This window comes from Entelurus aequoreus, linkage group LG28 (assembly GCF_033978785.1).
Source record: "Entelurus aequoreus isolate RoL-2023_Sb linkage group LG28, RoL_Eaeq_v1.1, whole genome shotgun sequence".
Lineage (NCBI taxonomy): Eukaryota > Metazoa > Chordata > Actinopteri > Syngnathiformes > Syngnathidae > Entelurus > Entelurus aequoreus.
Window position 1 is genome coordinate 22412345 of NC_084758.1, and position 16092 is coordinate 22428436.

At 41.4% G+C, this 16092-nt stretch overlaps 1 long non-coding RNA gene across 1 annotated transcript in view; it reads right to left on the reverse strand.

Annotated features, from left to right (window-relative positions):
• The window catches only part of LOC133645122 (uncharacterized), a 33258-nt gene extending 19580 nt beyond the window's left edge, over positions 1–13678 (reverse strand). The window contains exons 1-2 of the long non-coding RNA XR_009824907.1: positions 13544–13678; positions 10191–10275 (exon numbers count right to left, since the gene is read on the reverse strand). This is a non-coding gene — a long non-coding RNA (uncharacterized LOC133645122). The remainder of the gene's footprint in view (positions 1–10190; positions 10276–13543) is intronic.
• Positions 13679–16092: the final 2414 nt, after the last annotated feature.

The window sequence follows — 16092 nt, forward strand, 5'->3', positions numbered from 1 at the left end:
AAAAATTAATAAACCACATGATGTTAGTGCACCAGTCGAGGAAAATGATCAAACTACATAAATAACATCCTGTAATTTGATTTTCATAGAATTTTTTTATCTTGATAGATTGAAATTTAACACCAATGAGTTGACCAATGAACATTATCATATCATTTATTCAGAAAGTATAAATAACGACAAAGATAGAATACTATTAACCGCAACATGTAAGTGTAAAAAAACAAAACGAACAACATTATAATTTGCACACTTTCAGAATGTGTTAGTTCTATTTTTAAACAAACAAAAACAATCTGAAGTTGTCAGGTTCAAACACTGAACTATCTATTAAACAGGACAAGAAGCAAGGAATCAAACAGAGACAGGATTCAATTGAGCTCATGAGGAGAGCGTGTGGACCTGCATCCTCGCACAGTGTCACCCCACGCTCTGAGGAAAAAGTTCCACGCCTCCCCATTTATTTGGGCATTCCCTGATTATATATCTGCAGCTGCTTCTAAGGGGAGGGGTCTCATTATGCAGCAGCTGCAGTGGGTCATAAACAGTTAAAACAAAAGGGGCTTGGAGCGGTGTCAGGTTTGCCCCCTCTCTGCTCGTAGATTTCGGATCCTGATAAGGCCCTTCCCGTGGCTGTCGAGATTTGAGAAACCGAAACCTCTACGGCGCATTCCATCGCACACAGGGGAGATTTACAAGCTGTCCGCCTTTTGCTTGGTAAGATCAAAGACAGCTTTGTAAGCACCAGTGAATAGTAACCAGGGCAACCGGTCTTCACGCAGGGCAACCTGAACTGCAAGCAAACAAGTTGTGGGATAACTTATATACAATTATTCTGACAGAACTTGTCTTTATTTTTAAGTTATCATGCCGTGATTTTACCAGTCTGGCTCACTTGGGAGTAGATGTTTCTCTATGTGGCCCCCGATTTAAAATGAGTATGACACCCCTGATGTAGGCGATCATTTTGCCGCCTATCGCTGTCGCGGTGGTGTTCCTGTGAAGCAGACAGCAGCAGCCGGTGGCGGCCCACTGGCACCAGAGAGTTCTCTCCCGTGTTGTGATAACAAATTGAGTCATCAAACAAAAGTCAAAATCGTTCGTATCCTTCTACATTTAAAAATATCGCAAACCAAATATTACAAAATGTTCACATGGAAATCCAATCTGGCTGTGAGTAGGCTACTGTATGAACACATTTTGTTGTAAATTACACAAATAATAATAATATTGGGGGTAATCAGCGACCTTCTACAAACATGCCCATTCTTTTTCACCTTTTCCTGATTTCCGACTAATTATTTTTTAACTTCAACCGGTGCCCACAGCACTCTAACGATCTCAACCAACTCATACTGAATGCTGATTGGGCGGCGTGAGCGTGGCTAATTTCAATACTATTGGCGCGTTCATAAGTGGGCGTGGTCCGCAGACATCTGCGATCAACTCCGAAATGTAACAGACGTGTGCTTGGATTAGTGTGCAAACTTTTTTCCTCTGAATACACAAGACTGCATGTATTGTATACTGACTGTTAGTATGTAACACTAACAGTCATACTCATATTTCACCTTATCTATGTAATCACGAGAGCCGAGTCGGGAGCTGGTGTAGACGTTAGACAGCTTTATTGCCACACACCGAACGGAAGTTCAACCCAACATATATGAACCCACCTGGCACTCCCACTGGTGGTCACTGGGTGTAACCATGAAGACAAAACATACAGCTCAATACACAACATCCCTCCCCACTTATTCAGATTTGCACCCACCTAAAACCACCCCTATTAACCCCAGCCTATAAAAACAGACTAGGCCATAAGCACTTAGAACGTGTGTTACCGTATTTCCTTGAATTGGCGCAGGGAATATAGTATTCGCACGTCTAGAATTACTGCCGGGTCAAACTCGTTTCTCAAAATAATTAACGCATGCTTGGCCTTATCGCCGGTTTATTATTGAAGCCGGATCAAATTCGTTTCGCAAAATATTAATTTTATTATCGCATGTCTATAATTTTCACCGGGTCAAACTCGTTTCGCAAAATATTTAGCATATGGCTAGAACTTCCACCGGGTCAAATTCGTTACGTCACGAGTGACGCATCTGTCCTCATTTTCAAAATGGAGGAAGCTGCTTTCAGTAGTTTACAATCGCACAAAGGAAAAAAGATAAAGAGCTATTCAGTAGGATTTAAGGTCCAAGCTATTGAATACCGGTACAGTATGCTAAAGAGAACAGTAAGCAGCTATGTCTTATTGATATACCGTAGCTGCGTGTGTGAAATACTGTATAAGTCATTAAATGACTCCCGCCTCCTGGTGGTAGAGGGCGCTGCCGCGCTAGTGATCCTTCTTGCGACTTCCGGTACTGCAGAAGAAGTGAACACACGCAGCAAGAGATTTTTTTTCTTCCTTCTAACATGGAGGATTACATATCTAAAATAAAACAGTTTTCTAAACTGGACTTTCAATGGAAGCAGGAGGTAATAATTAAAGGAATATCTCCATCGAGACAGAGACTTTTAAAACGGAAAAAATAAAATAATGAAGACTTCTATAAACAAGTTATCGATGCTTTTGGTCAGAAGGAGCTGCAAATGGACTCCATTTATAAGTACAGGTAAGACCATAATAACGTTTTTTTTTAATTAAATGTGCTTTTCATGATGGTATGCTTACATCACACTCAAAGCGCACCCCTAAATTTTATGGATTCCTTTTGGTAAACGCCGGAGTGAGAAGAGGTTTTAAAATAATTACCGCATGCACGGCCATCCCGCCGGTTTCCGGTAAACGCAGGTGTGACAGGAGGTTTTAAATTAATTAACGCCCCTGCGGCTATTCAAGGAAATACGGTATGTGCAAAATGATGCTTTGTGCGAATCGGCGGTGTAACCATAAAATACATTGAAATACCCACTTAGGGGGCTATTGTAAATAGGATACTCAAACTTAAACACATACATGCTTACTGAGGCCGGGGGGTAGACTACCCCCGAACCTCGGTGTCAGTCAACGGGGATTATTCTGCCCCAAAACGTGACATGACTCTCTAACAACCCACGCCCCCCAGTTCAGAGATTAAGGCGGTCTGGAGTTCTGGTAACCCGGAGTGGATAACTCCGGCCTGGCGCGCCAACATCCGCTGTCCGTCTGGGTGACCCTCCTGGCTCGGGGGCGACTGTCCCGGTTCCCAGAGCATCCCCTCTTGCCGGAGAAGGGGGGGGAGCAACCGGCTGGGCCCCAATTGTCGGTTCACTCGGCACAGCTGGTTGCTCTGGACCAGTGGGAACCAAAAGCGCACGGTCACCGGCTCTCATCTGCTCTGTGTGACGTCTCCAGAGTGCACCTGTCCCCACATCCACGGAGTAGGATACCGGTCCTTCTTGTGATGCCACCAGTCCAGGCATCCACTTCTCTTCCCCCCGTCGATAATCACGCACCAGCACGGCCTCCCCCACTGCAAACCGTCTGTCCTTAGCCACCAGATCTCTGCGTTCTCGTTGGCCCTCCTGCGCCAGCTCCACCGTAGCCGACACGTTCGGCTTCACAAGGTCCAAGCGAGAGCGGAGCCGACGGCGCAGGAAGAGCATAGCCGGAGACTCACTCGTCGTCATGTGCGGCGCATTCCTGTAGCTGAGTAAAAATGCCTCCACTCAATGTTGCAGCGTAAATGTTCCCCTAGACGCTTTCAATGAACGCTTCAGCGTCTGCACAAAACGCTCTGCTTGGGGGTGAAACGGCGCTGACCTTTTGTGCTTCACTCCGTTTGCCCGGAGAAATGCCCCGAACTCTGCCGCTGTGAATTGTGGCCCATTGTCACTAACCAGTGTCTCTGGTACTCCGTTGCGGGCAAACATACTCCTCAGGGCCTGTACAGTCTTCTCCGTCGTCGTCGTTTTCATCACCTGTACTTCCGGCCACTTAGAGTACGCATCTACCACCACCAAGGACATGTGTCCTTCGAACGGCCCCGCAAAGTCCACATGGATCCGTTGCCATGGAGATCCCGGCCACGGCCAGGTGTGCAGTGGGGAGAGCGCCGGGTTCTTTTGGTTCCGTTGACACGTAGAGCATGTCCTGGCCTGCTGTTCAATCTGGGCGTCTAACCCCGGCCACCAGACATGGCTCCGTGCAATGGCCTTCATCTTGACCATGCCCGGGTGCCCGGCATGTAGTTCCTTCAGAAGCTGCGGTCTCAACGCTGGAGGCACCACCACTCTACTGCCCCATAGCAAACACCCCTGGATCACCGTCAGTTCATCTCGTCGCATGTAGAAGGGTGCCAACGTGTCATTCTGCCCAACTGTTCCAACAAACTGGCCTGACACTACCCTATCTACTACCCTAGAGAGCACTGGGTCATATTTAGTTCCCTTCCTAATATCTTCACTGTCCACTGGGAGTGTCTCAAGGTGATGTACTGTCACCCTATCTATTGCGTCTGGCTTTTCCCCATGCGCTACCTGCAGTGGCAACCGTGAGAGACCATCTGCATTCCCATGATCTGCTGCTTTCCTGTATTGGATTGTGTAGTTGTGTGCCGCTAACACTAACGCCCACCGCTGCAGTCGTGCGGCCGCCATAGGTGGCGTCGCCTTACTGGGACTCAATATACTTGTCAGCGGTCTGTGATCTGTGAGTAGTGTAAAATGGCACCCGTACAAATAGGCGTGGAATTTACGTACCCCAAAAATAATTCCCAGCGCCTCCCGTTCAATCTGAGCATAATTTTGCTCTGCCTTGCTCAGTGTCCTAGAGGCAAAGGCTATGGGTCTCTCCTCACCACCGGGCATCACGTGCGAAAGTACCGCGCCCACCCCATACGGCGACGCGTCACACGCTATCCGCAGGGGCAACCTGGGGTCATAATGCGTTAGCACCTGTTCTGATTGCAAATGGTCTTTTGCTGCCTTAAAGGCTTTCTCACACTCTGGTGACCACTTCCATGCCACTCCGGTGTGCAACAGCTCATGTAACGGGCTGAGCATGGTTGCCATGTTTTTAACAAAACGCCCATAATAGTTTATCAGGCCCAAAAAAGAACGGAGCTGACTCACATTAATGGGGGCTGGGGCCTCCGCTATGGCCTTAAGCTTCTCTGGGGACTTATGTAGCCCTTTTTTATCAATGACATGCCCCAAATATTCTAATGAACTCTTGAAGAATTCACATTTCTCCTTCTGTACTCGCAAACCGAATTTTCCCAATCGGCCCAACACTGCATCTAAGTTTTTTAGGTGATCTGCATCGTTCTCCCCAGTCACCAAAATGTCGTCCAGGAAACAATGGACGTTGGGGAGGCCCTGCAACACTTGGTCCATGACTCGCTGAAAGATTGACGGCGCAGAGGTGATCCCGAAGGGAAGACGGTTATAGCAAAACATTCCCTTCTGCGTGGTAATGGTCAGATATTTACGGGAGCTTTCCTGAACCGGCACCTGTAAATATGCGTTCGCCAGATCTAATTTGCTGAAACGCTGCCCCCCTGCTAGCGATGCAAAAAGATCTTCTATCCTCGGAATGGGGTAGTGTTCAGCACAAAGCGCGGGATTCAAGGTCACTTTAAAATCTCCGCATATACGTACTTTCCCATTTTTTTTTTTACAATGGGTACAATTGGAGTAGCCCATTCACTAAACTGTACTGGAGACCGTACGCCCCCCTGTTCCAAACGCTCTAATTCCTCCTCCACCTTCGGCGAAAGTGCATACGGCACCGCCCGTGCTTGGAAGAACTTCGGTTGATGCACCGGCTTGAGGGTTAACGCCACCTCAAAGCCCTTTAGTGTACCTAAACCTTCTTGGAACACCCTGGCATGGCTGTCTAGTACTGTCGCCATTGTGCGGTCTTCCTGTATGGTATGTGTAGCTCGAATAGTTTTAATCATTGTCCAATCTAACTTTACTTTTCGCAACCATTCTCGTCCAAAAAGAGAGAGAGCGTCACCCTTAACCACATACAGGGGGAGACGTGCCCGTTGTTTGTTGAGACGCACGTCTACTTTTATTACCCCCAAGGGTGTCATAACCTGCCCTGTATACGATCTCAACAGTAGGTTGGTGGTACGGAGGCGTAACTGGCTAAATTTAGCATAGTATAGATTTTCTGAAATGATCGACACTGCCGCACCTGTGTCTAACTCCATTTCTATAGTTTGTCCCTCCACTTTGGGTCTAACCCAGATAATCGCTGACGCAGCGCTATCATGTTTAACGCTTTTTTCTACCTCCACTACATGTAAGCCTCCCACCCCATCTGAATCTGTTGTCTCTGGGTCGCTGGGCTTAGTCTCCGCCTCTACCTGATCGGCCCTCTTTTTGAATTTTCCTTTCGTTTTCTGTCCCTTTTTAACCACAAAAAAATGTGTTGTCTTCGGTCCCCCTTTATCCTCCCTGCACATACGAGCTATGTGCCCCCTTTTTCCACAATTGTGGCAGGACTGGTCCTTGTAAAAACATTCCTCCATTTTGTGATTTACTCTACCACAACGAGTGCATTTACGGTCCCCTTCTGTGAGCTACTAAGCTGTTGAGATTCACGTGCCACTGTTTCTATTGAAACTGCTAGTTCAACTGCTCTTTGGTATGTTAAATCCTTCTCTGTTAACAGCCTCTTTTTAATCGACTCACTGTTCAACCCACACACTAACCTGTCTCTTAGTGCATCCTGCAGGTAAGCTCCAAATTCTTAGTGCTCTGATAATTTTTTTAGATCTGTTACATACTGTGTAATAGTTTCCCCCTCCCCCTGATCTCTCTTATGAAATCTATATCTCTCCGCTATCACTATGGGCTTTGGGGAGAAATGTGCTTGCAACAATGTCACTACCTCATCATACGTTTTCGTGCCCGGCTTCTCTGGGGCGATGAGGCTGCGCAGTAGACCGTACGTCGCCGGTCCCATCACGCTGAAAAACACCGGCAGCTTCCTCCCCTCATTCAGTCCATTTGCTGCCACGAAGTGCTCAAACCTCTCCACGTATGTCGACCACTGCTCCGTCGACTCATCAAAGGCGTCCATCTGTCCCAGGATGCCCGCCATGCTCGCAGGTCGTCCTGACGTGAGTCGTACCCCCGCTGCTATGCTGAGCTAATGCTAACAAAGCTAAGCTAACGCTAGCCGTCGATAAACTCCGCGGATTCGCCGCCACCCGCCTCTTAATCCGTCGGCAGGCGCATCCGTGCTCGTCGCCAATTATTGTATACTGACTGTTAGTATGTAACACTAACAGTCATACTCATATTTCACCTTATCTATGTAATCACGAGAGCCGAGTCGGGAGCTGGTGTAGACGTTAGACAGCTTTATTGCCACACACCGAACGGAAGTTCAACCCAACATATATGAACCCACCTGGCACTCCCCCTGGTGGTCACTGGGTGTAACCATGCAGACAAAACATACAGCTCAATACACAACAGCATGCAATCTACAAGAGCACCGGCCAGTCAGTCAGTGGGGTTGCTGCATGTCAGATGCAAAAGTGAAGTGGAGAGTGACTCATTTCATCACAAATATGTGAGTACTGAAGTAGTGGAAATAATCAACTATTGTAACCGAGGGTCTGGGACAGAGGTCGGCAACCCCAAAATGTTGAAAGAGCCATATTGGAACAAAAATGAAAAATCTGTCTGGAGCCGCAAAAAATTAAAAACCTTATATGAGTGTTATAATGAAGACAACACATGATAAGTGTCTATATTAGCTATATTAGCCTACTATCAAAATTACTTTAAAAACCTACAATATGAAGACAACACATGATGAGTGTCTATATTAGCTATATTAGCCTACTATCAAAATGACTTTAAAAACCTTATATACGTGTTATAATGAAGGCAACACATGATGAGTGGCTATATTAGCTATATTAGCCTACTATCAAAATGACTTTTTCTTCATCTTTTTCCATTTTCACACATTTCTGAAAGATGTCCAGGGAGCCACTGAGAAGATGGAGTGCAAACTTATTGTCAACAGCACCATATCTCGCTCTAACGCTTCATTAGCTCTCTTTTTCCCACCAGTCACACACATCCGGTCCAACAATGCTAACAAAAAAAACGGCATACACAAAATGTATATATATATATATATATATATATATATATATATATATATATATATATATATATATATATATATATATATATGTTGAGGCACTCAGTTGTGCCTCAACATGGATTGCGGACTCGGTTAACTGCTGGCCTGCTGTGCAGTGAGACCGTATTGCTGTATGAACTATATTATACATTTCCTAGTTTAGTTAGCTGAGGTATATAATGTACAGTGTATTTTGTCAACAACTGCATGTGTGTAAAGTATTTCTTGTGCTGAGCTATCATAAAACTGCTGCGAAGACGCACTGTGTGAGGCTCGCAGTAATCCCGCCTCCTGGTGGTAGAGAATGCACCCCCGCCGTAGAATGCACCCCCTGACGGGAGTGTTATATTAACTAAAGCCCACACTTAAACTTTCCACGTGCAAGATTGAATCTATTTAAAAAAGTTATTTAATAAGAAGCCAAAACGTGCAAAAACAATAATGTTCGTGTTGGAGGAGTTGTGAATGACAGGGCCACAACATTAGGCACACCTGCAGACTGCAGCACGGATTTCCTATTTCATTCGTTCACAACTCCTCCAACACGAACATTATTGTTTTTGCACTTCTTGGCTTCTTATTGAGCTGCTGCATTTTTTGGTTGGGTTGTTTATTTTTTTGAGTAACTTCTACATTTCTAAAAGGGGAGGAATGTAATAGAGTGATCTATGTTTGTCTGTTGCCATCTCCTGGTTAATGTTGGCTATAGCGTACTGGGGTTACTTTTTGGTTGGCCAACAATTTACGTGGTGTTGCGAACCTGACGTCAAGTGTGTTGAGTCTGTTCTGAAGTCGTGCCAGACGTAGTTCATCACCTCGCCCGGTTATTGCCTCCAACCCAATATATTACATAAAAGGTAAGACCAAAATAATGTTTTTTTTTATTAAATGTGCTTTTTTGTGTGCTACAGTTTGTATGTGTAAAGTTAAAGTTAAGTTAAAGTACCACTGATTGTCACACACACACTAGGTGTGGTGAAATTTGTCCTCTGCATTTGACCCATCCCTTGATCACCCCCTGGGAGGTGAGGGGAGCAGTGGGGAGCAGTGGGCAGCAGCGGCACCACGCCCGGGAATAATTTTTGGTGATTTAACCCCCAATTCCAACCCTTGATACTGAGTGCCAAGCAGGGAAGAATGCTGGTATGAGCTTTTAAACATAACCCGTTAACTGCTGCCAATCAAATGGTGAATAAGATACTCTTTAGGGTTCATATGTTTGTAAATCTGACTATGATGAAGTCAGTGCCTCACCAGCCATGAGCCTCACCGCACGTCACTGATATACTGTATATATATATATATATATATATATATATATATATATATATATATATATATATATATATATATATATATATATATAGATATATATATATATATATATATATAAATATACATACATACATACATATATATATATATATATATATATATATATATATATATATATATATATATATATATATGCGGTTTATAGTCCGGTGGGGCTAATATATAAAATTTACTGGCCGTGGCTTGTATCCCGGTGCGCTTTATAGTCTGGAAATGACTTTATACTTCTATGTTAAGTGTTTGTTTATGTTACCAACGCTTCTAGTCATTCCTTGTTTACTTTCCCGTCGCTAGGAGCGCTGAGCTTTACCACACCGGCCTCTGTTTGGTGATCAACCGACGAAGGGCCAATGTTCACTCTTGGCGACAGTTTGTGTTTCTGTTAGCTTCACGCTAACGCTTTGTTTCGTATGTTCACGACATATTTCAACTACGCACGCTGATGGTTACCGAAATCAGGGAGCCAAAATGGAGGCTTTACTTAAGAAAAGAAAAAAATCTATCCATTTGGCATCGTTGCAGCATGTTTTTTTCCCCCATTATTTTCTTACATAAGACTTTTATCAAATTGGTTTACTTGTCAATCTACATAAAAACGCACTTTGTAAAAAAACAAAAATAAGACGCATCTAACACTAGTCTAATTAGGACACGCCCCTTTTATATTTTTTTGTCTCATTTTGAAACATGTCATGTTTCACGTCTGCCATTTTGCCTTTTTAAAGGATTAAAAGACGTTCCTTACCCGCACGCTGCTTCCTGCCGTCCTTTTTGCATCCTGGGAAACACGACCACCACAACTTTGCGACTGGAACACGACAAATATGCTCCTATGAACAAAAAATATAGGGTTAAGGACTGCATTATTTTTCCCCCTCAAAATTGAAATACATTTATCAATAAAGATATAAAGGACTTATTGAAGCAAACTGCACATAAATATACTTAAGACAAAGATGGCAAAAAATATTGCTATGTTACATAAAATAAAAAACTCCGTAAATCAAAAGGCTCTTATCATGTTATATAATTCTTTTGTACTCCCTTATCTTAATTATTGTGTCGAAATCTGGGGTAACAATTACAAAACAAACATTAAATCTATATTCTTACTTCAAAAGAAAGCGATTAGAATAGTAAATTATGCAGATTATCATGACCATACCAATGCTCTGATTATTAAATTAAAAACATTAAAACTGCACGATCTTGTTGACCTCAACACTGCAATTGTGACGTACAAAGCTCATAACCACATGCTGCCTGGGTGTCTACAGGAGAGGTTTAAACCCAGAGAGAATCCCTATGACCTCAGAGGTTCAGCTGTCTTCCAGAAAGCTAAGATAAGAACAAGCTTAAAAAGTAGATGTGTTTCTGTCAGGGGGGTTCAACTGTGGAACAGCTTGGATTATTCCTTAAAATGTTCCAGTTCTATTCACACATTTAAAAAACACTTTAAGACCAATGTCTTGAAAAAATATATCACTCTAGAATCAACACAGTAGTTAATACTATGATCAATGTTAATTCAAATACTAAATGTGGGTTATAAATAATAATGGAAGTACAATTGTTTATATATAGTATATAAATTGGTACAAAGGTTTAACATGTCTACAAGGATATTTCACATGCCTTTACTGTGTATATAATTGAACTGTGTTTATGTTATGTATAATGTGTATTTATAATATGTTGTACAATGGACATTCAATAATTTTCGGAAGTTTATTTTGTACTTGACATTGTTTATAGGGTTAGGCGCAATAAGTGTTCAACTTCAGCCTAAACCCTTTCGGTCTGCAACATTTTCATTTTCAATTTAAGAATGTACAACTGTTTGTTTATTTTGTTGACGATTGACCGAAGAATAATAAACTTGAACTTGAACAAATTAATTCCAGGCTATTGCGGGGGCACATAAAATGCTGTGGCGGGCCAGATGTGGCCCCTGGGCCTTGAGTTTGACACATAAGTGATTCTCAAACTCTGGTATAGTGGTACGTGGGCTCCCTCTAGTGGTACGCCAAAGAATAATTTTAAGTACCATATTTTCGTGTATACAAGCCGCACCCACTAAATTTTTAGAAGAAAAAATATATGTTTCCATATATTAGACGCACCTGACTATAAGACGCAGATATATACTTTGTGAAATGTGTTATTTACATAAAAATGTTTTATAAATTATTCCTTAATTGTTTCCAAACTGTGCCTGTAACATGGCAGTAAAACGGCTGATCAAACAAAACAGAAGTCATCGTCATGGACCCACTAGCTCCGCGGTGAGGTTTTGGTGAATTTACTGAAGAATTTGTGAAACTGGAACAGTACAAAAAGAATGCCATTGTAAGTTAATAATACTAACACAGACACTCGTAAACGTGTTAGCATATTAGCTAATGCTAACGACGCCAGCTTCATTACATTGAAATAGCACGTACAAATATGCATGAAAACACTCCTACGGACATCACACATGGTTTAGTAAGTATGAAGTGTTTTAGTTATATTGTAAAACTTACAAACTCTACATGGATTGATGATTGAAGAATCCTTTTGAGCAGAAAGTACGCTTTTACTTCCAGTTCAAGGCATTGAAAGCAAGGAGTACATTTTCAACCTGCAGCACCTGCAGTTAGAAAACTTGTCCAAAAGATGGCGCCACGGCCCAAACAATAACACCCAAGTGCGTGGGTTTGATAAAAAAACGTTTTAACACAAAACATCATGGCCATCAGCAAAGAAAAACCCATTAATTAGCTTTATAAGCCCCAAGGTTCAAAGCACAGGAAAAAAAAGTAACGGCTTATAGTCCAGAATTCACGGGTCAGTGTTTTATTTTCCTAAATTCAAACACAGTGTCACTGTTCAAACCGTTTTTTCTTGCCCTGATGTCGTTGTGGCTTGTGCAGCCCTTTGAGACACTTGTGATTAAGGGCTATATAAATAAACTTTGATTGATGGATGATTGAGTGCGTAATGTTACAGTGGCCAAAAATATTAAATATGCTTGTTAAATAAAACCTCTGCCTTGTTTTTTTTTTAATGCATACTTAGGCCTACTACGCTACCTTATTTTAATGTCGGTCATTATGCTGGTACTTGGAGAGGCAAGTAATGATAATAATAATAATAATACCTGGGATTTATATAGCGCTTTTCTAAGTACCCAAAGTCGCTTTACATGTAGAACCCATCATTTCCTGAGGTGGTACCACTGGTCTCGGTCAAAGGTCCCCAAGTGGTTTGACTGCGGGATCCACCATCATGACAAACTTCATCACTACGCACAGAAATATGTCAAGAATGCATGTATATATTAATATAAAACCACAAATTCAGTATCTCCTCAAATTGGAAAAACTGCAAAAAAAAGTCTGCCAAAAACTGCCAAAGGCGTGAAGACTCTCCGACAGAGTCTGAAAAATCCAGAGGACCGAGTGTGGACCTTTGGGGGAATATTCCAGTTGAACTAGGAACTCGGAAATTCCTGCTTCCCTAAATGGAACGCAGCATAAGACTCGCTAATAACAGAAGAGTCGCTTGCCGGAAAGAAGCGAGTGAGCAACGGCACATCAACCTAAAGAGAGGAATAAAGAACCTAGATTATTTATTCTGTTATTTTCCACACCAGTGATTCTCAAACTGTGTGTAATGTTACAGTGGCCAAAAATATTAAATATACTGATTTTTAATGAATATTCAGGCCTACTATGCTACTTTAATTTAATGTTGGTCATTATGGTGGTACTTGGAGAGCCTTAAGTCTTTTCTGAGGTGGTACTTGGTGAAAAAAATCAGAGAAACCACGCAAAACCTCGGCAAGGTTTATCGAGGACTACTTCAAAAACGCCGCAACTTCAGGATTTATCTCATCTTTGTCTATGTCGGATTTTCTTTTATTTTGCTTTGTTTTTTTTTGTAAGTACAAACACAAGAAACTTCTTAATACCCGTACTGGCCTGATCCGTGACTTTCTGTGAAGTCATTGTTATCGTGAATAAATATATCAATCATTGCAGTGTGTTCAACAGTCTTATTGTTTCATGACTACAAAAAAGTGTTTAGTCGAAGAAGACAAACAATGCAACTCACATTTAGATGACACATGGAGTCTCGGGTGGAAGACTTCTTCTCCTGCAGACGTGATGAGATAATTGCAAACAGGTGGGCAAGAGAAGAACACACCCCCCAAAAAAAAAGAAAACTGGAGGAGGAGGAGGAGGAAAACGATGAGTCAGTGTGATTCAGAACAGAAGACAATTTTTTAGTCATTGTTCATTATATTTCCATGTGTTGATTTAATTGGACTGTGTGTGTGTGTGTGGGGGGGGGGGGGGGGGGTTGAAGGATGTGTGTGCAGGAAGCACTTCCTGTTTTGGATTGTTATTGTTTAAAAAACAATACAGTGAAATCTTGAATCAAATACAAATTGGTTACAATCATCAAAAGTCCTTATCACTTATTAGTGAGCATTAAGGTAGAAATAATAATAATAATAATAAAGTGAAATAACAATAGGTAGGCATGCAACATTAGATGCAACATTTCGGTAGAAATTAAATGAAACATTCAAAAAGAGGTAAGATTAAATAAAACACAAAAATTTTACAAAAATGACATAATTTTAAATGAACAAAATATGGTGTTTGGGTACATTTGCTAATTGATGACATACTAAAAAAAACAACAATCCATTCAACTTTCCAAAAACACTTAAACTAAAAATAATAATACAACAAAGTAAATAGATTTTGAAATATGTGAATGGATTCTTGTTAGGTTAGGCAAATGAATGACATGAATAAAATCCACTTTTGATGGTAAAAAAGTGAAGTGAAGTGAATTATATTTATATATTTCACTTTAAAAAAAAACACTCTAAACCAGGGGTCCCCAAACTTTTTGACCCGGGGGCCGCATTGGGTTAAAAAATTTGGCCGGGGGCCGGGCTGTATATATATATATATATATATATATATATATATATATATATATATATATATATATATATATATATATATATATATATATGCATTGTCTTTATATTCCAGCGAGTTAATCCGTTTTGTCATTTAACATCAATTGACATAGATGTTCATCAACATTTAACATTGTCACGTTATCGATGGGAAAATTCAGTTTTAGACAATATGATTTTCCTCAGCGGCTAGGAGACACCGAGAGTAACAAGCGGTATAAAATGGATTAGAAAGGAAAGATAAAATAAATAAAAAATTAAAAAAATAATAAAAATTAAAAAATTAAAACACTTTTTTTTTAAACTTGGGACTTCCCGTTGGCTGGATTTTGGATGCTGGGGGGCCGGATCCGCCCCGCGGGCCGTAGTTTGGGGACCTATGGTGTGTAGTGAAGCATGTTTAGCTATTCCTCGTCCTCCAGTGATAATGTACTAGTAAGAAACGTACTTTATTTGTCGCCATGGAGGCCAGGATTAGTGATTTAGAAGTAGCTAAAACACTGTGGATGGATGTTAGCTGCAAGCTAGCTAGCCACGTCTTAAAGCAGCTCTTCCTGAGGGTGTTTCAGTGTTATAACTTCACCTTTATCTTTACTTTTTACACCAAAATGCGTCCATTCTCCCTTTTTTGTCCACACACTGTGTCTGCTTGTAAGTACTCTGTGTGTGTGTGCTGCCCAACAGCAGTAAAACCAGCAATGTCATGATTGACTATTTGCTTGATCAGTAACTTAACAAAGCTCCAAAGTTTTGGTTCACCTCCATCGTAGTTTACTAAGACGGGTCCTCGATTATATTTGTCATTAGGGCCTGGAATCTAGCTCTGCAAGACCTGGGATAGCTGAGTGGTTAACACTGTTGGCCACCAAGCAAGGGGTACTGGGTTCAAATCCCAGTAGGGAGTTAGTGTTTTGTTTCACTATCATTGTGATTTAGTGAGACAGGTTCTCAATTAAATATGTCATTGGGGCCTGAAATCTAGGTGATAATTAATTATCTTAATTAATTATCTCTTAATTAATTGAGATAATTGCAATTGAGATAATTAATAATGATAATTAATTATCTTAATTAATTATCTCAATTAATTATGTCAATTGCAATTATCTCAATTGCAATTACATGACAGACATGTTTTTATTAATCTTATTTTTTTATTATCCAATTTTATTATTGTATCAATTGCAGTTTTGTTTTTTTTCATTATCTCAATTGCAATTAGCTGATTGGTCAACACTCACAATTAATTAATTATCTATCTTCCTATTCCCGCCCATTCCAGCCAACTTTAGCCTCAGCAAGCAGGAGGAGCTAACCCTTGACTTTTGGACTATAGACTATTTGTTACTATTATTACCCATACTTACCTTTTTAACTATAAGTTAATTAACCAGCTACCACTTAACTTTACTCTGTGTGGGGGAGGTGATACACCCCCACATAATGCCCTTCCCCACCCTTGCTTACTTTGGCTTGGCAAGCCGATCAGACCTGGCTGGGATCGAACCCATGAACCCTTTGATTGGGAGCTAGCTGTTTAACCATTCAGCTATCCTCTGTCTTATTACTACCAGATTTCCGGGCCCCAATGACATATATAATTGAGAACTGTCTCAGTAAACTTTCATTTAAAAGATTAATTGCTCTGAGTGGATATTTAGTA